This window comes from Tamandua tetradactyla, chromosome 23 (genome assembly GCF_023851605.1).
Source record: "Tamandua tetradactyla isolate mTamTet1 chromosome 23, mTamTet1.pri, whole genome shotgun sequence".
Classification (NCBI taxonomy): domain Eukaryota; kingdom Metazoa; phylum Chordata; class Mammalia; order Pilosa; family Myrmecophagidae; genus Tamandua; species Tamandua tetradactyla.
Window position 1 is genome coordinate 53,962,170 of NC_135349.1, and position 27,248 is coordinate 53,989,417.

At 37.9% G+C, this 27,248-nt stretch overlaps 2 long non-coding RNA genes across 5 annotated transcripts in view; one reads left to right on the top strand and one right to left on the bottom strand.

Annotated features, from left to right (window-relative positions):
* LOC143667631 (uncharacterized) overlaps positions 1 to 4,191 on the bottom strand; it is a 33,195-nt gene extending 29,004 nt beyond the window's left edge. For all 3 annotated transcript variants that reach the window (XR_013168123.1, XR_013168125.1, XR_013168124.1), the window contains exons 1-2: positions 3,722 to 4,191; positions 3,446 to 3,572 (exon numbers count right to left, since the gene is read on the bottom strand). This is a non-coding gene — a long non-coding RNA (uncharacterized LOC143667631). The remainder of the gene's footprint in view (positions 1 to 3,445; positions 3,573 to 3,721) is intronic.
* The window catches only part of LOC143667630 (uncharacterized), a 66,793-nt gene that overhangs the window by 12,549 nt on the left and 26,996 nt on the right, over positions 1 to 27,248 (top strand). The gene's annotated exons all lie outside the window — the stretch shown is intronic.

Sequence of the window (27,248 nt, forward strand, 5' to 3'; positions counted from 1 at the left end):
TATTGTATTGGGAAAAGCTCCCCAGGAGTTTCTGACACATTTCCTTTTCTCTCTTATGTATGCTTCCCTTCCCATTTGAAAACTGCTGATCCAGAAAAATGAAGTTTGAGGAAGAATATAAGGATAAAATCATGTAAATAATGGAAAGAGTGAATATAGATGTAGTCACCAACTACAGAATAGGTGAATATGTGAGATAAGAGAAGATGAGTATAGAAGAAACAAAACTTTACATAAGCCCAAGTAAGTTTAGATGGGATAGACTAAAGATATAAATAAGTTTTATGCAAAAAGTGATTAAGTTAATGGGCACCCATAATTATTAAAGGAAACTAGAAGATTCCAGAGAGATCCTTGAAATTCTGATGTAGATAACTAACCTGTCCACCTCCAAACCATAGAGTAATTCTTATCATCTCATGAACAACAGCAAAAAATAGCTTTTATTAATATGGGGCCAATTACAATCTCCTTTTCGTGGCCAGGATTTAGACACTTTCGAAGATCATAAACCAAGGCCCTTCCCAGTATCTTATATCTCTTGACTAATAAATGAATCTGAGAACCAAACAGAAATAGTCCTTGGATCAGTTGCCCTCACCTGAACACTGAAGATTGGGAGGGAATGCTCTGCCTCTTTCTCTGGACTATGAAGTGTCCCACAGGAACCCTGGCAGCTGCACCCAAAGAGTAGGCTTGATGGGAGAAGCTGCTCAAGGGGAGTATGTAGGTATGCTCAGCTGGTTCCGTGCACAAGGTAGGACCTCTTGGCCATATTCCTTGGCCAAAGCTTCCAAGAACCACTCTTTTCATCAATAGGTAGCAGCAATACTGGAAATCCTGACACTAAACCCTCCAGGAATCAAGGAAGCCTCTTCTAATTGTCTGTTTCTTTAGGTGAGGAATGGAGTCCTTCTTTTGTGTCAGGGACGTCAGGAATCTCAGAGGACTTTTCAACCTTCCTTCTTCCTTCTCCCTAATACCTTAAGAAAAGATGGTTACGCATTATTTTCATGTAGGACTTAAGATTGGGAGGGAATGCTCTGCCTCTTTCTCTGGGAGCTGAGGATATGAATTGCCAACCTGATAATCAGCTCATCTTTCTCTTCAGAAGTTCTTCTTGATACTTGCCTCACTCTCTCCTGCTAGTTTAAGTGCTCATCCTTTTGCATCAGAGACAGTCTGTCTTCTTCCATGAGTTGTTTGGTCTCTGGGTAGTATGTGTTTTGTGGCTGCTCAGTAATGCTACGACATCCAGAATTCTGTTTAGTCCCTGCTCTGTGCATATTCAGCAGTATTCAGCCAAGATGGAAAAGGAAAGGATATTCCTGGGGGGTGGGGGTGGGGGGACTGTTCAACCGAGGCACTTGAAGGTTTGGGAGGAAATGCCAGACTAGCTAGATGCTTGGCCTGAGCGTAACAAACTCCCCAAGCCAACACAACTGCAACTTCACGTTTGTATTCAGCAACCCACCCCCTCTTCAGGACCCTTTTCCTCTTTTAAAGGGTCTCTCCCCACCTGGTTCCTACTCCTTCATAATTTGAGGCTGTTAAATTAGTCCAGAAGTACTTTTAAGAGGAACCTAGAGAGGACAGTATTGAACTCAAGGGATACACCATTTATGGTGCAAATTAAGCATGGGAGTATCTGGATGGAGTGTTTGGGGACAGAAAGATTTTCTAGGAATTATTCAAATGATGCAGAGATGGTTCCCACCTCTGCCTGCCTGTAGGTTTGAGAGAAGCAGCTGAGACTTGCTTCTTAAAGAGAATCCTAGATATTGTAATTGCCCACCTTTGCCCAGTTTTCTGCCCATTTCTTCCCTAAACTTCACAACTTTCAATTGGCCTCCTGTGAAATAGCCACAGCAGATCTGGAAAACTGGCTTTCTCTAGTCTCAGAGATTTTCCTGGGTAGTGGACACTCCCCATGTGTGGATGCTTTTTTAGGAAAGAGAAGCATAAAAAACAAAACAAAACCAAAAACTGAATCCCGCATTCCAGATTCCAACAAAGAGGTTTTCAGATAGATTTTGTTTCAAAATAGTTCTTTTGCTTTGGAAGTGGCCGACAGCGATGTTCCTGATGGTTCAGTTTGTGCCTGACTCTCTTGCACATAAATTCTAAATTTGTGTTTTCTTGATGACTTGGTCAGAGTCAGTGATAAGGTTTTCAAAATAGGATGGTATTGCATAGTATAGCAGGTAAGAACAAAACAAAACACCAAATAAACCTTGTCTAGAAGGATGAAGACAGAAGCAGAATACAATAAAAACCTCTCAAATCAGAAAGAGTTAAGGTACTGCATAAAGCGAACAGGGATTCCCCCTCCCGAATATTGGAATTCAAGAATTAAGATAGAGGAGTTTGCATCTAAGAGTTAAGCTCTGACCAATAAAGGAAAAAATTACATAGTTGAAATAAACTTTTGAAAATAATTACTCTCAAGAGGCACCAAAGTTTAAAAATATTAAAATTTAAGTAACAAAGTTATAATGCACCATTAAGGGAATCTGTGCTGTTTGGAAGGGTCCCTAACTTTTGATGTTAGCATAAGAGAAGACAATCAAGCTTTCCTAAAAGTATGTTCTCTGCTTGGAAAAAGAATCCTGGCTGAATGGGCCATAGGCCTGACCAAATGGCAATTCTCACGAGCAAAGGATCTTATAAAATAGACAAAGGACTAAATGCATGGTAGAACATTAAATAAGTACAAAAATTCAACGCCGCAAACTTAGAATGGTAAAAAGGCCTGCATGCATAGACATTCCAGGGCTCTACCTCGGAGTTGTACCTGGCCTTAAGTTGAAGGTCAGCGACAATGAGTATCCCCATAGTGCAAAATCAACAACGGAGTGTTGGGTAAGGGGCACAAAGCAAGCTTTCAGCTTTAGGAAGTTGCTTATTGGACAGGATTATGGCTTGCCTGACACCTTAGAAAGGATATGGAGGATGTGCTGATTTTTAAAGAAGAGGGAACAGGAGGAAACTGATCCTTAGTATAAAGGTGAAGGCGTTAGTCTTGTTATGAAGCAGTAATTACAGGTAGGTGTGTGTTTTTGCCTTCCCCCACTCAGTTAATGTTTTCATTATTATGATGAGATTATAAAGACCTGTGATTGCTGACCGGGTGCCCTCCTTGCCTATGAGAAATAAAAGCAGGCTTTAATTAAAAGCAGGGGAAATTGTGATTAGACTTTTTGAGCTTTCGGGGTGAGAAAATACAGGTGAATTCTTTGGGAAGGTCACAGAAGCAGAGTTTAGCAGAGGTGGTGGGCTGTACTTTGGCTGCTTACTACTCCTTTCTGCTTGGAGATTCTGCTCCCAGGACAGCTGCCAACCCCCCCTCCCCCCGCCGCCCCCAGAAAGGTTTCTTTCAGGCTAAGAATTCCCCAGCCTATCTGCTGAACCATTCTAAAGATGGCCTTTGTAAAAGAGTTCTTACACTGTTGTTTCACATCTTCTCTTTGCAGTTTAAACAGCTGTCTTTCCTCTCTCCTCTCCCCGCTGGTAGAGAAACCTCCGAACAAATGCTCTGGAAGATCTATTTCCTTGTCTCCTCCACCTTGCTCCTAAAGGAAAAATCTGAAATCAGTTAAAGGCCCTTTAACACGCTTTTCTTCCTCCTTTGTCCATCTCTGCTGTTTCCTTCCCCTGTCTTTCCACCCATACCCTGGCTTCTCCCCTAATGAAAGTGCATGAATCGTTTATGGGAATGTACCTTTGGCTCCAGGGTTCTCCCATCCCTCATGCTTTCCCTGTGCTGGGTGGATCCGCTGCTGGCTGCTCTGTGCCCCAGGGCAGGGACCGCGCGGGCTTTTAACCCTCGAGCTGGTCCTGGCGTTCTCAGGGGCCCCGGCCGGCCGCCTCGAAGCCGGGCTCGGTCTGGCTGATTCCTCAGAGCCCAAAGGGGGGTCTCCCCGCGCCAGGCAATTAGCGCAGAGCCCCGCCGTGGCCAGATCGCAGGCCGTCCCTCAAGGACTGCTCCTTCCGCACGCCTTTCCCGAAGGCAGATCACTAATTGAAGCAATACTCACAAATGCCCTTGTCCAATAATTGCTAATTGCATAATTTTATTCTCTTCAAGGTGCTTTCACACGATCTTAGTTCTGCAACAGGCAGAAAGGGCAGGTGCTATTCCCTCCTAGGTGGCTGAGTAAAGCGAGTGTAAAGTGGAACCTGGTCAGTGCCCCTCAATGCACATTGTGACCTCAGCCAATGCTTTCCTCGCTAGACAAGAGCCCGACGTCCAGTGGCAGCAGGCTTGGAACCGAGGGGAGCAGGCCAGGGGGCCGCTGCCCTTCCCTCCACCTCCACCCCCCCCCCCACACCCCTGGTCCCCACCCCTTTTACATAAATTGTAAGACTTTTTTTTAAGCAAATGAAAACAAAACAAACAAAATATATCTTATGCATAGGAAGTTTGCATTTTTAGCTTATTATTTCAGAAATGTCTTTGAATATTTTGGGGGTGGGAGGCACCACTATTTCTGACTCTAGTGTAAACTACAAACCAGGGACACGGTCCTTAGGCGCTCATCCCGGGCCGTGTGGAAAGCACTGACGGATGGAACTGAAGAAGTGGAGGCCCCCGGAGCCGAAAGCCAGGCCCGGCGGTGCACATCCGGGAGCCGGGGTGTCTGCAGCGAGCCCCTCCTAGCCCCGGGGCATCTGCAGCCAGCACCCCCTCATCCCGCCGGTCACAAGCATCACCACAACTAGCGCACACCAGGTAGATATCATTATTTCCCTTTTACAGGAGCAGAATTTAAGGCTCAGAGGTATTCAGTAACTTGTTGGAGGGCAGAGCCAGCACCTAAAACCAGGTCTAGTTAACTGGAGAATTTAAATGTAATCAGTAGGGGACTTCAGGAATTTCAGCAGCCCCTCAAATGCATGAGTAGATCTGCTGGTTCTGACATGGAAGAATGCCCCAGGAAGATTCAGTGAAAAAACAATTTGCCGAACAACTTGTATACTATCTCATTTTTGCAAAAGGAAAAATAAAACCCATCCACCCATCCATCCATATGTTGGTGTGCCTGGAGGAATGTCTAGAGGGAACAGGATGAGCAGCTAACAGTGGAAGTGGAAATATGGGCTGGTGAGGAGAGGCTCTTCACTTTTCAAAACTTTATACATTTGTGTTGTTTGAATATCTTAACAGTGAACCTGCCTTACATTTGTCATTAAAAAAAAATGAAAAAGATGAATGGGTACTTGAAGATTTTTAGGCTACAAAGATTTTAAGATAAAATTTTTAAAAAAATCAGAATGGGAAGGATCCTCCCAGGTCACTGCCACTGCGTGGCCGGGTTGTTTTGACCAGAGGTGGGAATAGCAGAGCCTGAAGAGAAGCTGGCCCCAGCTGGCAGTGCTGTGGCTTCATGCTGTCTTGTGGTCCAGCTGGAAGTCCAGGCTTTCTCCTCTGAACCCCTCTAGCATTTGCATTTATCACTTATTGCCTTGGAAAGCTGATCACCTTTTCCTGTCCCTTTATTAACTCAACAATTATTTATTGAGCACCTCTTATGTTCCAAGCACTGTTCTAGGCACTTGGGATATAGTTCCTGCCCTCAGGGAACTTGCAGTCTGTAGTTAGAAAGAGTCAGAACATTAAAAACAAAAACACAACAGGTATATAATATATCAGGTTGTGAAGATAAGGAAATGGACAATGACAGGAAGTGGGCAGGTCTTCTATGACAGCATGGCATTTGCACAGAGACCTGAAGACAGATATCTGGAGAGTCCTACACAGAAGGAGCAGTGAGGCCACAGGTCCTGAGAAAGAAATGTGCTTAGACGTATCAAAAAAGAGCAATGAGGTTGTGATGCTGGAGAAAATAAACGAGTGAAGAGTATTTGGAAGTGAGTTGGGAAATGTGTTTGGGGTCAGATCATATGAAATCTTTCAGGCTACCTCTGATAAGTGTCTTAGTTCCTGGACTGCTATGACAAATGGGTCACACAATGGGTCGGCTTAAACAAGGGGACTTGATGGGCTCACGGTTTCAGGGGCTAGAAGTCTTGCTTCCAATCCAGGTCAACAGCGTCTGGCCATCAATCCTTGGGTTCCTTTGCTTTCCCTTCGCGTGGTCATGTCCTCTGCTTTCTCTTCTGGGTTCTGTTGTCTTCCAGCTTCCCCCCTGCAGCCTTCTCTTCTGTGTCCAATTTTCTTTACTTATAAGGACTTCCACCATATTGGAGTAAGCCTCACCGACATTCAGTTTGGACACACCTTAACTGATAATATATAGGTTCACATCTCTAGCATCAGGGGTTGGGACCAGAACATGCCTTTTGTGAGGGACATGCTTCAACCCCCAACACTGAGAGTTTTATATTTTATTCTGAGGAAAATTAGAAATTACGGGAAATTTTGAATAGAGGAGTGACATGATGAGCACAGCAGTTGGGGGTGGCCATTGCAACACTCTGGGTGAGAGCTGATGGAGGCTTGGTCCAAGGGGCTGGGCAGTGAATAAAAGGTAGTTGGATTCTGGATATATTTTTCAGGTAGAACTGATAGGATTTGCTGATGGCTTGGACGTGGACTGAGAGACATCAGGAGTTGAAGTTGACTTGAGGGTTATTGGCCTAATAGCAGGAAGAATGGAGGTGTTAAGAGGGAACTAATTGTGGGAGCCCCACAATTCCAGGGGCTGGGACTAAAGTTTTGACATGTTACATTTGAGATGTTTGAATATGCGTGGGCCTGGAGGCACAGGCATTGGATATGTGTTTCTGTAGCTCTGGCACGTGTCCATGATGCTTGGGTCTTGAATCTATGTCTCATTTTCTAGCTAGAATTCATATTTCCCCACTGGTACAGTGCCCAGATTGTAGGGAGATGCTCCACACATGAAACACAGAAATTTTTTTAGAAATTTAAAGTGAGAAGTAATTCTCCTCAGTTCATTGTATGCTGTCATCATTGGTGTGTGAAAGATTTCTCTTATTTAATTAAACATTATTTAATTTAGTTTTCTTACTTTATTCCCAACCTCAACTCATCCCCTACACCTTCCCATAGGTACCTATTCTATCTAATATGTTTTATATAGGAGTGTTTGGATATAGGCATATCCTTGTAAAACATAATGTCTTGTGTATGTAAATGTTTTAAATGTACATCAATATGGTATATTTGGGGAGAGCTACAGTTCTCATTCTGTTCCTTATTTTTAAACTCCTTTTCCACAGTGTTTTGCTGTGTTTTTGAAGATAAATCTATGTTGTCCTATATGCATTTAGTTTATAGTTTCTAATACTGAACATGCATCTATCATATCTATGCCACTATGGATAAACATATAGCTTGACTTTAATTTCCCACTTCCAAAAGCAATACTGCAATGTACACTTGAGTATATATCTCTTCATAGATCTGGATGAGAGTCTGATTCCTACATATATATGTATAAGTATATACAGTATATATGTATAAGTATATTGAGAAAATCCTGAATTGAGAATGTTACAGTATATTTACTGTATTAAAGATGCCCATAATAAGTACCACCAGATTGCCCCAAAGTGGTTGTAGCAGTCTGTACCCCCACCAGCTATGAATGGAGGTTCCTGATGTCCCCATGTCCTAGCCATCGCCTTAGTTAGATTTTCTAATTTATGCCAAGCAGATGGATGTATCTCATTTTAATTTGCATTTCAATGATATCTAGTGAGGTTGAACATTTCTTTATAAAAGTGAGCTATTTTTAATTCTCTGTGAACTGCCTATTCATATCCTTTACCCAGTATTCTTTAAGTTTTTCTATGTTTTGCTTATTTATTTGCAGCATTATTATTATAGTCTAGATATACTTATTATTATAGTGTAGATATACTTTGCCAGCTATAGACAATGCAAATATTTTCCTCTAATTTAGTATATTTTGACCTGTGTTGAACAGTGATCTTTAATTTTGAGGTAATCATATTAATATATTTTCTGATTTAAAGTTGGTTTGTGCTTTTAGGGGTTTGTTTAAGAAATCCTTTCCAATCTAAAAGACACAAATATATCCCATTTCATTTTTATCCGATATTTTCATATTTCATATTAGGTTTTTAATTCTTCTGAAGTTCACCATTATATATGGTGTGAGACAGTGATCCAACTTAATTATTTAAAAAGCAAATCGGAGGTTTCTTTTTCCCTCACAAAAGAATTCAGAGATGGACGTGGCAGAACTAATGCAGCCACAGCTCAACAGTCATCAACCCAGATTCCTTGTCTTTCAGCTCCACCATTAACAAGACTTCTGTCCCAAATCCATCTATGCTCTGAGATGGTGGCTGGCACTCAAGCTGTCATATCCACACTCCAAGCAGGAGGGCAGAAGAAGCTCTTTGTATTTCTTTTAGGGGACTGTCCCAGAAACCCCACCAAACAACTTCCTCTTATGTCTCATGGTGAGGATTTATCCATATGATCACACCTAATTGCAAAGGAGGCTCAGAAATGTAGTTCTTTAGCAGGTCACAGTAATTATATTATGCAATATATAATATGATATTGCATACTGTATCATATCACGACATCTTTTTTTTTTTTTTGTATGGGCAAGCACTAGGAATTGAACCCAATTCTGCCACTGAGCCACTGTCGCACTGCCCATGACATCCTTTTATATTATATCATAACAAGCGTCATCATGTATCTTAGTATGCATTATATCATATAATATTATATATTATGCAGCCCTATTAATATAAGGGTTGTACACTAAGAAAGAAAGGGTGACTGGAAATTGGGTAGCCAAGTAGTAGTCCCTGCCACAAGAAGATTATTAACTTTTTAAAAAAAATGGACTTCTGTATTGTTTGGCTAAATAGAATGAGAATGTATCCACTAATATAATTTTTAAAATCCAATTAGGGGGTGGGCCACGGTGGCTCAGCAGACGGAGTTCTCGCCTGCCATGCCAGAGACCCGGGTTCATTTCCTGGTGCCTGCCCATGCTTTAAAAAAAAAAAATCCAATTAGGAAAATTTTTAAAATTATTTTTTAATGTTTTATTGAGGTAAAATTCACATCAAATTCACCATTTAACTGTTTTAAACTGTACAATTCAGTGGCTTTTAGTACATTCACAACATTATGCAAGAATCACTACCATCTATTCCAAGACATTTTCATCACCCCAAAAGGAAATCTCATACTCATTAAGCAGCTACTTCCCATTTCCCCCTCTCCTCATCCCTTGGCAACCACCAGTCAACTTTATGACTCTACAGATTTGCCTGTTCCAGCTATTTCATATAAATGGAAACATTTAATATGTAGCCTTTTACATATGACTTTGTTCACATAGCATAGTTGTTTTTTTTTTTTTTTGTATGCTGTATGGCGGGGGTCACATTTCATTGGTTTTCCAGCTGAGTATCCCATTATTGCAGCACCATTTGTTGAATTTTTGTTTTGTTTGTTTGTTATTTTTTTGTTGTTGTGCTCATTTGTTTGTTTTCGGGAAGTGCTTGGGCCGGGAATCGGACCCAGGTCCCCTGCATGGCAGGCGAGAATTCTACCACTCAGCTACCCTTGTACCCCCAGCATAGTGTTTTTAACGTTCATCCATGTTGTAGCGTGCATCAGTACTTCATTCCTTTTAGGACTGAGTACTATTCCACTGTATGGATATACCACATTCTGTTGACCCATTCATCAGTTGATGGATATTTGGATTGATTCCACTTTTTGGCTATTGTGAATAGTGCTACTATGAACATTCTTGTACAAGTTTTTGTTTGAGCATATGTTTTCAATTCTTTGGGGTACATACCTAAGAGTGAAATTGCTGGGCTATATGGTAATTCTATGTTTAATTTTTTGAGGAATGGCCAAATTGTTTTCTACAGAAGTTGGGCCCATTTTGCATTCCCATTAGCAATGTACTGGGGTTCCAATTTCTCCACATTCTCACCAACACTTGTTAATTTAAAAAATATTTATTATAGCCATCTTGTAGGTTCTAAGCAGTATCGCCTTTTGGTTTTGATTTGCATTTAACTAAATACATCCTTTCATGTACTTATTGGCCATTTGAATATCATTTTTTGAGAAATGTCTATTCAAGTCCTTTGCCCATTCTTAAATTGGGTTGTTTGACTTTTTATTGTTTAGTTGCAAAAGTTATTTATCTGCAAACTAGAAATTTATAAAATTTTGTGAATATTTTCTTCCATTCAATAGGTCTTTTTTTTTACTTTCTTGATATTTTCCTTTGCAGCAAAAAAAAAATTAAAATTTTTTGATAAAGTCCAATTAGTCTATTTTTCATTTTCTTATTTGTGTTTGTGGTGTCACATCTCACAAACCATCGTCAAATCCAACATCATGAGCATTTTTCCCTGTATTTGTTTCTGATCCATTTTGAGTTAATTTTTGTATATAGTATGAGGTTAGGGCCCAACTTCCCTATTTTGAGTGTGGATATCAATTGTCCATAAACATTTGTTGAAGAGACTGATCTTTCCCCAACGAATGGCCTTGGCATTCTTGTTAAAAACCAATTCACCATATGTGTGAGGGTTTATTTCAGATATCAATTATATTTCTTTGCTCTAAATGTCTATCTTTATGCCAGTACTGCATAATTTTGGTTATTATAGCTTTGGGGCCAAGTTTTGAAATAAATAATTGTGACTCCTCCAACTTTGTCCCTTTTCAAGATGATTTTCCTATCCAGGATCCCTTGCAAATACTTACGAATTTTAAGATCATCTTTTCCATTTCATTAAAAAATGATATTGGAACTTTGATAGGGATTAAATTGAATCTGGTAGATTATTTGAAGAGTATTACCATTTTCACAACATTAAATCTTCCAATCTATTAACATTCATTCCATTCATTTAGATCTTCTTAATATCTTACAGCAAGAGTTTTTTGTCTCCTTTAACATTTTATTTTGTGTAAAAAAGGGCAAATTTAATTAATTATTTCCATCTTGTACACAAAGTTATACTTTTAATGGTTTTCACATCCGTGCTGAAAATTTGCAATTTGGTAAAAATGAGAGGAATATAAATTTATCTGAAGGAATTCTCATGCCATTATGTACACTTCATGAGAAAGTTTCAAACACTTTCCAAGTTACCAAGAAAATAAAGTTTAGATTTGTACAGATATTGTTCTATATATCAAATACATACAGAAATGAAGTAAAAACCTTATGAGTTTACTTTGACCTCTGTCCTCAAAAGATTTGCCCAGGCACTGATCTTTTTCTTTTTTATAAATGACTGTGGCTTTATTTAAAATAAATAAATCAGTGGAAGATTTATAAATAAATAGATCAGTGGAAAATCAGTGGAAGAAACCCAGTTTGATCACAGACAGCAATACTTTGTAGTTTTCAGTATGCGAGTCTTGATTAAATTTATTCCTATGTGTTTTATTATTTTTGATGCTGTTGTAAATGGAATTGTTTTCTTAATTTCATTTCCTGGTTGATCATTGTTAGTGTATAGAAACACAACAGATGTATGTTGATGTTGTATCCTTCCACTTTAATGGATTTATTAGCTCTAATTTTTTTGTGTGTGGATTCTTTAGGATTTTCTAAATTTAGGATCATGTCATCTGAAAATATAGTTTTACTTCCTTCTTCCAATTCAGATGCCTTTTTTCATTTTCTTGCATAATTGCTCTGTCTAGAACTTCCAGTACAATGTAGAATAGAAATAGCAAAAGCAGGTATCATTATCTTATTCCTGATTTCAGATGGAAAGCATTTAGTCTTTCACTACTGAGAGTACATCAAAAGTGGATTTTTCATAATTGAACTTTATCATGTTGAGGAAATTCCCTTCTATTCCTAGTTTGTTGAATGTTTTTATCACAAAAGGGTGTGGTATTTTGCCAAATATTTTTTCGACATCAGTTGAGATGATTATGTGGTTTTTTTCTGCTTCCTTCTATTAGTACATTATATTGATTGATTTTCATTCCTGGTATAAATTCCACCAGTCATGATGTATAATTCTTATAGGTTGCTGGATTTTGTTTACAGAATTCTGTTGTGAAGTTTTGCATCTATACTCAGAAGGGATAATGGTCTATAGTTTTCTTTTCTCATGATACATTTTTTCTGGTTTTGGTACTAAGGTACAGCTGGCCTTATAGAATGAGTTAAGAAATGTTTTCTTCCCCTTCGATTTGTTGGAAGAGTTTGAGAATTATCGATATTAATTCTTCTTTAAATATTTGGTTGAATTCACTTGTGAAGCCATCTGGTCCTTGGATTTTCTTTACTAGGAGGGTTTTTTAATTTTTTTTTAAGTTGTGGTAAAATATGCATAACATTAAAATTAAGTTTAACAATTTTATATAGAAAATTGTTGATGTTATGTATAATGACATATTTCCAGACTGTCTCCATCATTCCAAACCAAAATTCATACTTATTTTTATTTAGCAATAAATAAATAACCCCGATAACCACTAATCTGTTTTCTGTCTCTATGAATTTTCTTTGATCAAGATGATATAAGAGAAATCATGCAATATTTGTTCTTTATTGTCTGGCTTACTTCACATAGCAAGATATCTTCAAGGTTCATCCATGCTGTAGCATGTACCAGCACTTCACTTCTTTTTTATGGCTGAATAATATTTCATTTTATGGTTATACTATGTTTTGTTTATCAGTTCAATGGTTGATGAACATTTGGGTTGCTTTTATCTTTTGGCTATTGTGAATAATGCTGCTATGAACGTTGATGCTGTCTGAATCCTTGGCCTTCAGTTCTTTGGGATGTATACCTAGATGTGGACTTGCCAGATCATGTGGTAATTTTGTGTTTAAGTTTCTGAGAAATGATCAAACTGTGTTTTCCACAGTAGCTGCACCATTTTACATTCTCACTAACAATGTATGAGGGTTTCTATTTCTCCACATCCCCACCAACACTTATTTTCCATATTCTTAAATAATAGGCATTCTAGTGGGTGTGATGTAGTATCTCATTGTAGTTTTACTTTGTGTTTCACTAATAGCTAATGTTGTTGAGCATTTTTAAATATACTTGTTAGCTACTTGTATATCTTCTTTGGAGAAATGTATATTGAAGTCCACCAAATTTTAAATTGAGTTGTTTCTTTTCTTGTTGAGTTGTAGGAGAACTTTCATATATTCTGGATAGTAAAACCTTATTAGATACATGGTTTCCAAATATTTTCTCCCATTCTATAGGTTGTCTTTTTACTTTCTATATAATGCCCTTCAGTGAACAAAAATTTTTAGTTTTGATTTTGGTGTAAAATCTAAAAGTCACTTGGCTCCTACAAGGTCCTGAAAATATTTCCCTTTTTATCTTGTAAGAGTTTTAAAGTATTAGTTCTTATATTTAGGTCATTGATTTATTTTGAGTTGATTTTTATATGGTAAGAGGGAGAGGTCCACATTCATTCTTTGTATGTGGATTTCCAGTTGTCCCAGCACCATCTGTTGAAGAAACTATTATTTCCTCCATTAAATGGACCTGGCACCCTTGTCAAAAATCAACTGGCCATATATTTGTGGACTTATCTCTGGCTCTCAATTCTATTCCATTGGTCAGTATGTCCATCGTTATGTTGGTACCACACTGTTTTAATTATCATAGATTTGTAATATGTTTTGAAACCAGTAAGCGTGAGTCCTCCAACTTTATTCTTCTTTTCCAAGATTGTTTGGCTCTTGGGGCCCCTTGCAATTCCATGTGAAGTTGAGAAATAGATTTTCCATTTCTGGAAAAAAAAAAAGGCTGCTGGAATTTTGATAAGGATTGCATTGACTTTGTAGATAGATCATTTAGGTAGTATTGACATCTTAACAATATTAACTCTTCCAATCCATGAACATGGGATGTCTTTCCATTTATTGCGGTCCTTTTACATTTCTTTCAGCAATGTTTCATAGTTTTGAGAGTATAAATCTTTCACTTACTTGGTTAAAATATCTGTTCTTAGATATTTTGTTCTCTTAGAGGCCATGTAAATGGAACTGTTTTATAGATTTTCTTTTAAGATTGTTCATTAGTGCTGTATAGAAATCCAATTGATTTCTGTGTCTCTGTGTTGTATCATGTAACTTTGATGATTTTGCTTATTAGTTCTAGTAGCTTTCTTTTTAAATTTTTTTTCTTGTACCTTTCTTATAGTTTCTTTAGGATTTTTGATATATAGAATAATATAGAATGCGAAAAGGAGTAATTTGACTTCTTCTTTCCAAATGGATGCTTTTATTTCTTTCTCTTGCTTGATTGCTTTGGCCAGAACTTCTAGTACGATGTTGAATAATACTATTATTGTGCGCACACTGGTCTTGTTCCTGGTCTTAGGGGGAAACCTTTCAGTCTTTCACCATTGAGTATGATATTTGCTGTGGAGTCTTCATAAATGCCCTTCATCATGTTTTTTTTTTTCCTAGTATTCTTATCATGTAAGGATGTTAAAATCCTTTCTGCATCAGTTGAGATGATTATGTGTTTTTCTTCCTTCCTTATATTAATATTGTATATTATAATGATTTCTTGTATTGAACCATCCTTGCATTCCTGGAATAAATCCTACTTGGTCATGGTGTATATTCCTTTTTTGAGGGGAGGGGAGCGAGGAGTGCATGTTCCGAGAACCAAATGTATATTCCTTTTAATAGATTGTTGAATTCAGTTTGCCAGTATTTTGTTGAAAAATTTTATATCCATACTCATGAGGCCCACTAGCCTGTACTTTTCTTTTCTTCTGGTGTCTTTATCTGGTTTGATATTATGGTAATGATGGGCTTATAAAATAAGTTAGGAAGTAATCCTCCTCTTTTATTTTTTGAAATGATTTGTGAACGATTGGTGTTAAATCTTTAAATGTTTATTAAAATTTGGCAGTGAGACCATCCAGTCCTGGACTTTTTTTGGGGGGAGGGAGGTTTTTAATTACTGTCAGTCTCTTTACTTGTTATAAAACTTGTTATAGATCTGTTGAGATTTTGTTTCTTCTTGCATCAGATTAGGTAATTTGTATACAGGATTTATAATATTTTTTTATATAATTGTTCATAGTTCCCTCATATAATCTTTTCTATTTCTGTAAGATCAATAGTAATATCCCCACTTTCATTCCTGATTTGTGTTTTGTATCCTCTCTCTGTTTTTCTTTGTCAGTCTGGCTAAGGCTTTGTCAATTTTATTGATCTTTTCAAAACACGAACTTTTGGTTTTGTTTATTTTCTCTATTGTTTTTCTATTTCATTTATCTCTGCTCTAATCTTTACTATTTCCTTCCTTCTACCAACTTTGGTTTTAGTTTACTCTTCTTTTTCTAGTGTCTTTAGGTATGAAATTAGGTTATTTATTTGTGACCTTTCTTCCTTTTCAATGTAGGCAGTTAGAGCTCTAAATTTCCCTCTGAGCATAACCCTCACTGCATCCCATGAGTTTCGGTATGTTGCATTTTTGTTTTTGTCCATCTCAGGATGTTTTCTAATTTCCCTTGTGAGTTCTTCTTTGCTCATTGGTTGTTTAATAGTATGTTGCTTAATTTCCACAAGCTTTTAAATTTTTAAGTTTTCTTTCTGTCATTGATTGTGTCAGTCTGAATCTGTGGTGGACCCCAGAAAAGCCATGCCCTTTAATCCTCATTCAATATTGCTCAGTGGGAGCATTTTGATTGTTTCCATGAAGATGTGACCCACCCAATTGTGGGTGGTAACTTTTGATTAGATGATTTCTGTAGGAGCAAGGGTAAAAACAAGACCTGCAGAATTTGTTGGGAGCAGCTGGCATCAGGGTGGTGGTGGCAGTAAACTGGAGATTGTTATGTAGAGCAGTCTGGGAGGAAGAGAATGCTTGTTTACCCCAAATGGTTATCTTAAGTATGAAGGAAGAGCACTGAAAGATAACTACTCTATACCCTTAGGAAATGCATGTATGCCTTTTGTCATCCTGCAGTATATAATCAGGATCTGGTTAAGAATAAAGTTGTCTGATGTCTGTTGTTTGTTAAAGTTAAGCTTCAGACCCCCTGAACCCATCTGTCTCTTTCTTTCTTTCTTGTCATTCCTTAATATCCTTTGAGTTCCATTTCAGTAGGAAGCAACAGATTTCCATGGAGGTGTGTCTCCACACACTGAAGGTAGAGTTGCTTGCTGGAATCCTTTAAAAGAAGAAACATTTTGGCCAGAGTCCCTTTTTGGTAGAGCCATGTGAAAGCCAGCAGACACCTCCATGTTCGCCATGTGCCCTTCCAGCTGAGAGAGAAATGTTGAGCGTTCTTGGCCTTCTTGAACCAAGGTATCATTCCCCAGATGCCTTAAATTGGACATGTCTATGGACTTGTTTTAATTGGGACATTTTCTCGGCCTTGGAACTGTAAACCAGCAACTTATTAAATTCCCCTTGTTAAAAGCCATTCCATTTCTGGTATATTGCATTCTGGTAGCTAGAAAACTAGAACATTGATTTCTTGTTTTATTACATTGTGGTCTGGGAAGATGTTTTGTATGAGTTCAATATATTTCATCTTACAGGGTCTAAAATGGCAAATTGCATAAAATATAAAGATAAATCAATATTTTTGAACTCATAATGTGTAAATATGTAATTTGTGAAAGCTATGAGGACAGAGGGGCATAGGAACATTGTTTATGTGTGCTATTGAAGTTAAGTTGATATTAAAACAAACGATCATTATAGATTTAGGGTCTTAAAGTTAAGCTCCATGGTAACCACAATGAAAATATCAGAGAATATGGAAAGTCATAGAGACAGTAAGTACAGGTTACCAAGGGTGGGGGACAAGCTAATGGTCAGTTAGCAAAATGAATATAGGGTTTCTGTTGGAGGTGAAGGAAAAGTTCTAGTAATGGATGGTGGTAAGGGTACTGCAACTCATGAATGTAATTAGTCCCACTGAAATGATATGTTTGGGAGAGGTTGAGATGGGAAGGTGTATGCTGTATATATGTTTCCACAATTAAAAAATGAAAGAGATAAAAGAAATTAAATGCAATACATGATAGTGGATGGATCTAAAAATGGAGAAGAAAAGGCCCAAATGAACATTATTGGAACATGAGAAAAATTAGAATACAGAATTAAGCTTTAGATCAATGTTACATGTCTTGAACTTGATAGTTTTTATACTTAAGGTGATTACATAATTTAGTATCTGTGTTTGTAGGAAATGTACATGAACATATTATGTGTTCACAGAGTATGATGTGTGAAACCTGCTCTCAAATGTTCAGAAGAGATAGATAGATAGATAGATAGATAGATAGATAGATAGATAGATAGATAGACAGACAGACAGACAGACAGACAGACAGACAGACAGATAGATGATAGATAGATAGATATATAGATATAGCAAAGATGCCAAAATGTTAAAATTGGTGGACCTGAGTATCTTGAGGAGACGGGATATGTTGGAGTTATCCACATGGGGTTTTATTATTTTTGCAACTTTCTTGTAAGTTTGAAATGCTTTAAAAATGAAGTTTTTAAAAACCTATTGGAGGTGGGCCACAGTGGCTCAGCAGGCAGAGTTCTTACCTGCCATGCCGGAGACCCGGGTTTGTTTCCCCGTGCCTGTCCATGCAAAAAATAAATAAACAGTAAAAACTATTGGCCATATTTTTTGGGTCTATTCATGGATTCTGTATTCTGTTCCACTTATATATGTGTTTATTTCCCATTATCACTCTTTTTTGATTAATGTAACTGTAGAGTTAGTCTCATAATCAAGTAATGTGATTCTTCCAACTTTATTCTTTTATAAAACTGTTTTGTTATTCCAGTTCCTTTAGTTTTCCAACTTGCATTAAATTTACTGCTCAATTTGGGGAGAACTGATATCTTTACTATGTTAAATCTTTCCATGAACATGGAATGATCATGGTATGTCTTCCTAGTTATATGGGACTTCTTTTACTTCTTTCATCAGTGTTTTGTAGTTTTAAGCATTCAGATCCTATAAATCTTTTGTTTGATTTATACCTAAGTATTTAATTCTTTGAAGCTATTGTAAATGGCATTGTTTCTAGTGCACAGAAATATAATTGATTTGGGATATTGACCTCATATCCTGTGATCTTACTAACTTAGCTAATTAGTTCTAGGAATTTTTTGTTTCCCTGGGATTTTCTACATAGTCATATTATCTGTGAATAAGGACAGTTTTGTTCTTTCTTTCCAGCATATATGCCTTTTATTTATTTTTCTTGCATTATTGCACTGGTTAAGACTCCTAGTACAATTCTGAATAAGGAATAGTAAATAATACTGTCTTGTACCTGATTTTAAAGGGAAGGCATATAACATTTGATCAGTAAGTACAATATTAGCTGTAGATTTTTTGTAGATGTTCTTACAGATTGAGGAAGTTCCATTTTATTTCTATTTTTCTGAGTTTTTAAAATCATAAATAGATGCATTATGTCCCTGTCCTCACTATAGTGCTCACTTTCAGACTGCCACCTCTTTTAAATTCAGGTCAGGTGATACCAGATGAAAATAAATTGGAAAGCTCAACTCCAATTTAGTGTCACCAGAATTCTGGTATTCTTCAAATCACCTGCCACTATTAACTCTTCAGAGTACTCAATAAGTTTCTCCATAAATTGTATCCATGTTTTATAGTTGTTTTCAGTCTGAGAGACAGGGCAAAGCATGCTTTCTCCATACAACCTGGAGCCAAAAACCCAATACTAGCAGTTTAGTTTCTGCTTCCAATTTGTATGCATTGTATTTCCTTTCCTTGTAGTACTGTACTGGCTAGGACCTTCAGTACAGTGTTGGCTGAAAGCAGTGATAGTAGCTATCTTGTCTTACTTTTTAAATATAATATTCTTGGCATGAATTCTACTTTTTTTCTTTCTTTTTTTAAATAATGAGAAATTATAAACAACATAACCTTTCCCATCTCAGCTCTCCCAAGCATACAATTTCAGGGGGATTAATTACATTTGCAATGTTGTGGTATCCTCACCATCTCCCATTACTAAATTTTCCTATCTTCCCAAACAGAAGCACTATACCCTTGATGCATTAACTCCCCATTCTCCCACCCTGGGCAACCCATACTCTAATCTCTGTTTTTGTGAGTTTGCATATTCTCTCATTTTTTGGTAGTTACCACGGGGCTTAAATTTCATATCTTAAATTGATAACAATCTTGTTTGCTTTGACACCAATTTAAGTTCAATAGTATATGCAGACTATGTCTTTTACCCCTCTGTCCCTTGACCTTTATGTAGTTCCTATCACAAATTACATGTTTATACATTACATGTCCGACAACACTGATTTTCCATGCATTTGCCTTTTAGATACAGTAGGAACTAGAAAGTGGAATTACACCCAAAAATACAATAGTATTGACATTTACATTTACTCATGTAATTTCCCTTATTAATGAATTTTATTTCTTCATGCAGCTTTGATCTTTTGTCTAGTACCCTTTCCTTTCAACCTCCAGAACTCTCTTTGGCATCTCTTGCAGGGCCATTCTAGTGTTGTCGAAATCCTTTAGCTTTTGTTTATCTAGGAATGTCTTAATCTCTCCCTTATTTTTGGACAGTTTTGCTGGTTATAAAATTCTTTGTTAGCAACTTTATTTTGCTTTCAACACTTTAAATATGTAATCCCTTTGCCTTCTTGCCTCCATGGTTTCTGATGAGGAATTGGCACTTAATCTTATTGAAGCTCCTTGTATGTGACATGTTGCTTCTTTCTTGCGGCTTTCAGAATTCTGCAGTTTGATTATAATATGCTGTAGGGTGTATGTATTTGTCATTTCCCAGTTTGATTACAATGTGATGGTGTATATCTATTTGGGTCTATACTATTTAGAGTTTTTTAGCCTCTTGATTGTGTATATTCAGATATTTGTTGAATTTGAGAAATGTTCGGCCATCATGTCTTTGAGTATTCTCTTTGTCTCCCTTTTTTCTTTCTTCTCCTTCAGGAATTCTCCAATCTGTATATGCTATATGCGATCCCACTTGTTTCTCAGGTTCTAGTCACTTATCTTCATTCTTTCTTCTTTCTGCCCCTCAGACTGGATTATTTCAATTGTCTTATCTTCAAGTTCATGGATGCATTTTTCTTCCAACACTAATCTGTTGTTGAATCCCTCTTGGAAATTTAATTTTTTGTTACTGTAGTTTTCAGTGCTCTTTGGTTCTTTTTAATAATTTTCACCTCTCTATTGAGATTCTCTTTGTGTTCATCAATCATTTTCCTGATATCCTTTATTCCTTTGTCCATGTTTTCCTTTAGTCTTTGAGCATATTTGGGACCTTTTTTAAAACTGGAACTTATATGTCCCATGTCTGTCTTTGATAATTACATTATCTTCTTTCATCCATTGATGTCAGTTTTATTAATGATCTGATTGATTTTGTAGCTTACAATTTTTTTTTGATGTTCTGAAGTTCACTATCATGTGTCTAGGTATGTGTATTTTTTTACTTATCTAGCCTGATCTTACCTATCTTATGAACCCATTCATATGTGTTCTTGTGTCTTTAATTCTGGAACATTCTTGGTCATTATATATTCAGGGATTTTTGTCTTAATTTATCATTTACTTTTACTTTTTCTCTCCTTCTGGCACTATTGTTTAAGTATTATCCTTTCCTGGTGTCTTCTAAATGAGTTTTTCTCCTGATCTTTCACCTTACTAATTCCTTATTTGACTATATCCTGTATGTTATTAGCCTAACTATTGAGGCTTTTGTTTTAGCTATTGTATTTTCAGTACCAAGGCATAGCAACTATTTTGGCAATTAAAGTGAATGAGGGAAGCACTAATAACCAGGCCCTATTTCTGCTCCACTGGTGAGTTTGGGGAGGGTATGGAGAGACATCAAAGCATAGCGCCTACTCCATGGGTTTGATCACTACCTTTTTGCCATTGCTGTTTGTCATCCCTTCACTGGGGACCCATTGCTTCAGGGAAACTGCAATATCTGTACCTTGGGGATGCTTCCTTCTAGAGAGTTGTTGGGATAAGGAGAGGGAGGTATAAGAGGAGAACCACATAGCGAAGCTAATCTTCCTACACCCATTGTTTCCTTCTCTCCACTGCAGCCTAGTTCAAGTTCTGCCCACCCCTCTTCCAAATATTTCCTCATCCTTTCAGTAGACAGGTACTATTCTTTTTTTCTTGCTTGGGTTTTGGCAGGGTAAGTAAGATCTGTACTAGAAATGGTTGGGGAGAGAAAAGATTACCTAAGGAACTCTATTGTAACCTATGTCCTTTCTGTAGGTCTGGTACTCTTCTACTCTGGACAACCCTGTACCCCCTGCCCATCCCACACATCCATCAGGACTCATCATTTTCTGTCTCTCCCAAAGTCTTCTATCAGTTTTATGTTAGTTTCTTAATCTTGCTAGTGCTAGTGCTTACTAATTTTGCTTCTAGTCCATATGGTTAAAAAGAATACAATTTTAATTCTGAATTTAACATTGTTAACACTTTGACTTTCACCTCAGTACTCAACTTTGTTACTTATTTTTGGATATTTTTAAAATGCTTTAACTTTTTTCTTTAACCTATACTTTCAAAAGAATTGTTGAATTCTTAAATAATATTTTTAAATTTAATCAAGGTCAGATTTATCTTTGTATATGAAAATCTATTTCTAATTTTGCAAAAGAACTCAATAAAATATAATCTTATTTACTACCTATTTATCAGGATCACATCTATTTTGTAAGATGAAGAAAGCTATGAAATGTTCATTGGTTAACTCATTCTTTTTTATGACAGCTTAATTGAGATATACCATACAATTCATCTATTTAAAATATACAATTCAATGGTTTTAGTATATTCTCATGGTTGCACAACCATCACTATGATCAATTTTAGAACATTTTGATCTAAAACAGAAAAACAAATCAGAAAACAAAAACACCACCACCACTACCAAAACCCATACCCATCAGCAATCACTCCTCATTTTCCCCTCTCTCCAACTCCTGGCAGTCACCAATATACTTTGTCTCTATGGATTTGCCTAGTCTGAACATTTCATATAAGCAGAATCATGCAATATGAAGTCTTTTGAGAATGGCTTCTTTCACAGCATATAATATTTTCAAGATTCATCTATGTTGCAGCATGTGTCAGTACTTCATTGCCTTTAAAAATATTATATAAGTTGTGGATTTAAAGAACAATCATGCATAAAATATAGGATTCTTATATAACACCCCACTGCCAATACTTGCATTGGTGTGGAAAGTCTGTCACAATTGACTACTTTTTTGTGTGTGTGTGATTCTACTATTTTTTTGACAGTAGTTATATGTGTTACAATTGATGAAAGATTATTAAAGTGGTACTATAACTACTGTCCATTGTGTATGTAAGGGTATTTATCCCCCATATTCCTGACTTATTCTTTTCATGCATTTTATTACTCATCTACCCAAACACTGGATAAAGGGAGCGTCAGTCACAAGGTTTTTACAATTACACAGTCACATGGTAAAAGCTATGTAGTTATATAATCATTATCAAAGATTAAGGCTACTGGATTATAGTTCAACAATTCCAAGTATTTCCTTCGGCTATTCTAATACACTAGAAATTAAAAAGAAGTATCTATATAACAATTTAGTATACACTTTTTATTGCATTTGTTCCTTCATTTATTCAATAAATGTTTGTTGATTGCCTAGTATATCAAGGCACCATGCTAGGAAGTTGTTCTAGTTTACTAGCTGCCTGAATGTGATACTAGAAACAGAACGGCTTTTAAAAAGAGAAATTTATTAAGTTGCAAGTTCACAATTCTAGTGCAATGAAAATGTCCAAATTAAAGCAAGGCTATAGAAATGTCCAATCTAAGGCATCCAGGGAAAGATATCTTGGTCCAAGAAGGCCGATGATGTTCAGGGTTTATCTCTCAACTGGAAGGGCACATGGTGAACATGGTGACTTCTGCTAGCTTTCTCTCCAAGCTTCTTGTTTCATGAAGCTACCCCAGGGGCATTTTTCTTCTTCATTTCCAAAGGTCTCTGGCTGCGTGGGCTCTGTAGCTTTTTCCAAAATGGTTCCCTCTTAAAGGGCTCCAGTAAGCAAACCCCACCTTGAATGCGTGGAGACACATCTCAATGGAAACCATCTGATCAAAAGTTACCACTCACAATTGGGTGGGTCACATCTCCATGGGAACAATCAAAAAACTCCCATCCAGCAATATTGAATAAGGATTAAAGTTCATGGCTTTTCTGGGGTCCACAAATTTAAACCAGCACAGAAGTGGAAGAGAACATGTAAAAAATATGATACCTATTATTAAGAAATTCATAATCTAATTTGAAGTCAGATATATGATAGGTGATATAATTGTGGTAAATGATGTTAAATACTATGGAAACACCCAGTAGGAGCAATTAATTCTGCCTGGTCCTGTTGAAATTGAGAGAGAAGGGTGATGAAATATAACATAAATGGTTAAATGGGTGTGTATTAACTCTAAGCTCACCAATTTACTTAGCTTAGTGAGCTAAAATCAGGTTTTTAAAAATGTCTGAAAGTCTCAGTTTACTCATTTATAAAATTAGGATTGTCATACTGGGTTTGGCCTATGGATCCATTAAAGTTCTTTCAAATGCAAATAATGAAATATCCAACTTTGGTTTGCTTAAACCATAAAGAAATGTACACTTCATATAACTGGAGAAAGTGACAGATGGAGGCAGGGAGAGGTGATTTCAGGCTGATTTGACCCAAGGGTTCTGTTTCACTGCTGTTTTCTTGTCTCTGGCCCCTTCCTCATGGTTCTGATGCAGCTGCAGCAGTTCCAGGACTCATTCGGGTGAATGACAGTGTCCAGAGGAAGAGAGGATGAGTCTCCATGTGGGTCTTTTTTTCCTTGGTATGCTGTATAGTGGGGGTCACATTTCATTGTTTTTCCATGTGACTATCCTGTTATGCAGCACCGTTTGTTGATTTTTTTCTTTTTTTAATGCAATTTTATTGAGTTATATTCACATACTTATAATATTCAAAGTGCACATCAATGGTTCACAGTGTCATTATGTAGTTGTACATTCATCATCACAATAGATTTTTGAACATTTTTCATTACTTCAAAAGCAATAAAAATAAAAGTCAAAGAGAACACTTAAAACTTCCCTTATTCTCTACCCCCCCCTACTATTTATTTATTTTTGTCTTTATTTTCTTAATCATCTGTCCATACACTGGATAAAGGGAGTATCAGTCACAAGGTTTTCACAATCACATGGTCACACCTTAAAAGCTATATAGCTATACAATCATTGTCAAGAATCCAGGCTACTGGATTACAGTTAATGGTTTCAGCCATTTCATTCTAGCTATTCCAATACACCAAAATCTGAAAAGGTATGTCTATATAATGCACAAGAATAACCTCCAGAATGGCCTGTCAACACTATTTTAAATCTCTTAGCCAACAAAACTTTTTGTTTCATTTTTCTTCCCCATCTTGGTCAAGAAGTCTTTCTCAATCCCACAATGCCCTAGCCAGGCTTACCCCAAAGAGTCAGGTCCCATATTGCCAGGGCAGTTTACACCCCTGGAAGTCATGTCCCATGTATGGGGGATGGAGGGAGTTCACCTGCGGAGTTGGCTTAGAGAGAGAGAGGCCTCTATGTACATCTTTCTTGAGAGAAAATTTTCCCCAGAAGCACTTGCAAACTTCTCCTCAGCTCACGTTGGCCCCAGTTGGGTCACATGATGATTCTTGAATAAATAATTACAAGAAGGATGCGGTTACACCACAAGTTTGTCCCTGGAGATGGGGGACTAGAGGTATATGTACAAAAGAAGAAAAGAGGAGAATGGGTGTTGGGTAGGTGACCAACCAATGTGCACTACAGCTGTGGCAACCATTCTATAAATGGCAGCCATAGTTTTTATGTCGTGAGACACCTTTGAAGATGTGGCATCATGTTCATTCTATACAAAACAGTTCAGCCAGACTTCCAAGGATAAACCTTTCTCTGTGCAGTAGAATGAGAAATGGAAGCTCATTACTGCCATAGGTGTTCATTTATTATGCGTTAGATACTCTTCTGATGGATACATTCGAAAGCGTACTTTTGCAGTGAGTTTCATTTGAAAACTAAGGAGGCACAGAGAAGAATTTGACCCTACAGTCATCAAGGCAGAGAATTCATGAGCAATGGAGTAGAGGCATGAGAACACAGAGCTCACATACCAGTCTGGGTTCTTTACTTCAATTCAGAGAAACTGACTTTGGTTAGCATAAGCAGAAAGAAAATGTCTGTGGGAGGATACTGGGTGGCTAACTGAATCTAAGGGAAGTCAGGAGGAGCTAGGTTGGAAAAGATGCAGTGCCGCGTCCGGCTCTTGAAGCCGAGTCAGGAGAGGGGCGTCGAGGTTGACTTAAGAAATCAGCACTCAGGAGACAAGTATGGTTCCATCACTCAGGGCTCCCTGCTTCTTGGGAGTCAGACCTTTATTCTGTTTTCTTGCCTCCCTTTTGTATCCTCAGAGATTCCCTTATCAAGCGGGTCACCACCCTCAGGTCACACCCGCTTCCTCCCTACCCCCTTGACAGGGGGCAATCTTCTCGGAAACTTCTGCATGCAATAATCCAGGAAGTTTTACTCCCTCCAGCCCGAGGGTCAACTGGAACATTTGTTAGCTGTTTGCTCAACAGAGCTTGTAAAAGAGCTTATAGAAAGGCTTAACCTCATGAATGCCTGCAACTTCTCAAGACAGGGGAAATAGGGGAATTACTTTATTCCCAGGCACAGATGTCCCTCTGGCCGGGAGGCAACAATGCAGGGACAAGGGAAGCCAGGAAGTGGGATCCAAGGCCAAAGTCACACCACCGAAGCAACCTGGTTCCGATGATACTGCACAAAGAGCCCCAGTGCCAGTGCCTTGGGGGCAGGCACTGTTGTCCAGCTGCTGCTGTCCCCACTGGAAGGAATTCTGAACTGCCCCTTGCTTCTCTGTGCCTTTCTCTTTGGAGTTAGCTCCAAGCAGAAGCATCTGATGGGCTGAGTTTAGGTCATGTGCCAAGACCAGGGAGCCGGGATAATGACTGTCTGTCCTTCTCAGTTTTCCTCCTGGGAGGTGACCAAGAGCCAAGGTTATGGTTCAAATGGTATCCCCCGAAAAGATGTGTCCAAGTCCTGACTTTGGGTCCCCTGACCTTATTCGGAAATAGGGTATCTGAAGATGTAGATTAGTTGAAATGAAGTCAAAGTGGATTAGGGTGGGCCTTAATCCAATGACAGGTATCCTTTTAAGTACAGGAAATTTGGACAGAGACAGACACAAAAAGGAGAATGCCATATGAAGATGGAGACACACACACAAAGGCCATGTGGAGGTGAAGACAGAAATCAGAGTGACACATCTGCTAGCCAGGGATCATCACCAACTGCCTGAAAACCACCAGAAACTAGAGGAGGCAAGGAAGGATCCTTCCCTAGGGATTGCAGAGGAACTGTGACCCTCCAACATCTGGATTTCAGACTTACGGCCTTCAGAACTGTGAGAGAATAAATTTTTGTTGTTTTAAACCATCCATTGTGATACAGTATTACAGCAGCTAAAGGAAACTAAGACACTCATGCAGTGGCAGATTTCTAAAACATAGGAAGGGGTTCAGATGCTGGTCAGAAAAGAAAAAGGGCAGATATTTACCATCACATTAGGAACTGGCTAATTCTTAAATAGAGCCTTGGGGAGGGGGATAGGAAGTGACTGAAGATGAGACTGATACCATTTATGCCAGATTCTGAAAGGCTTTAAGTCTTAGACTACAGGGTTTTGTTTTGTTGGTTATTGCTTTTGTTTATTTTTTTAAATCACAAAACTGTTTCTATAAGCAAATATTTGCCAAAAAAGTCCAGTATGTGAAGCAGTTATAGGTACAGCTACTTTGTGGAAGTATAGTGGGGTGGGGTGAGGGGCTAGAGTCCCCACTGCTCTGCATCTCAACCTCTTGTGTGCAGCCCCTCAAAACAGAGGGGTGACTCTATCAGGCTTTACAGTAAAAAAAAAAAAGTGCTTCAGGAAACAAGGAGCCTTGGAGGGTTGTAACTTATGGGAGTGGCATGATTAGAAATGTTTTAGTAAGAATCCTGGGGGACAGAGGGGCTCCAAGGGAGGAAACAGGTGAGAGATTGCCACTTCACCACCTTGTGCCATTAAGCACACAGTGAATGCAGAAGGGGGGACAGTAATAGACTGGGGAGGGGTGGGAGATAGTGAGTTT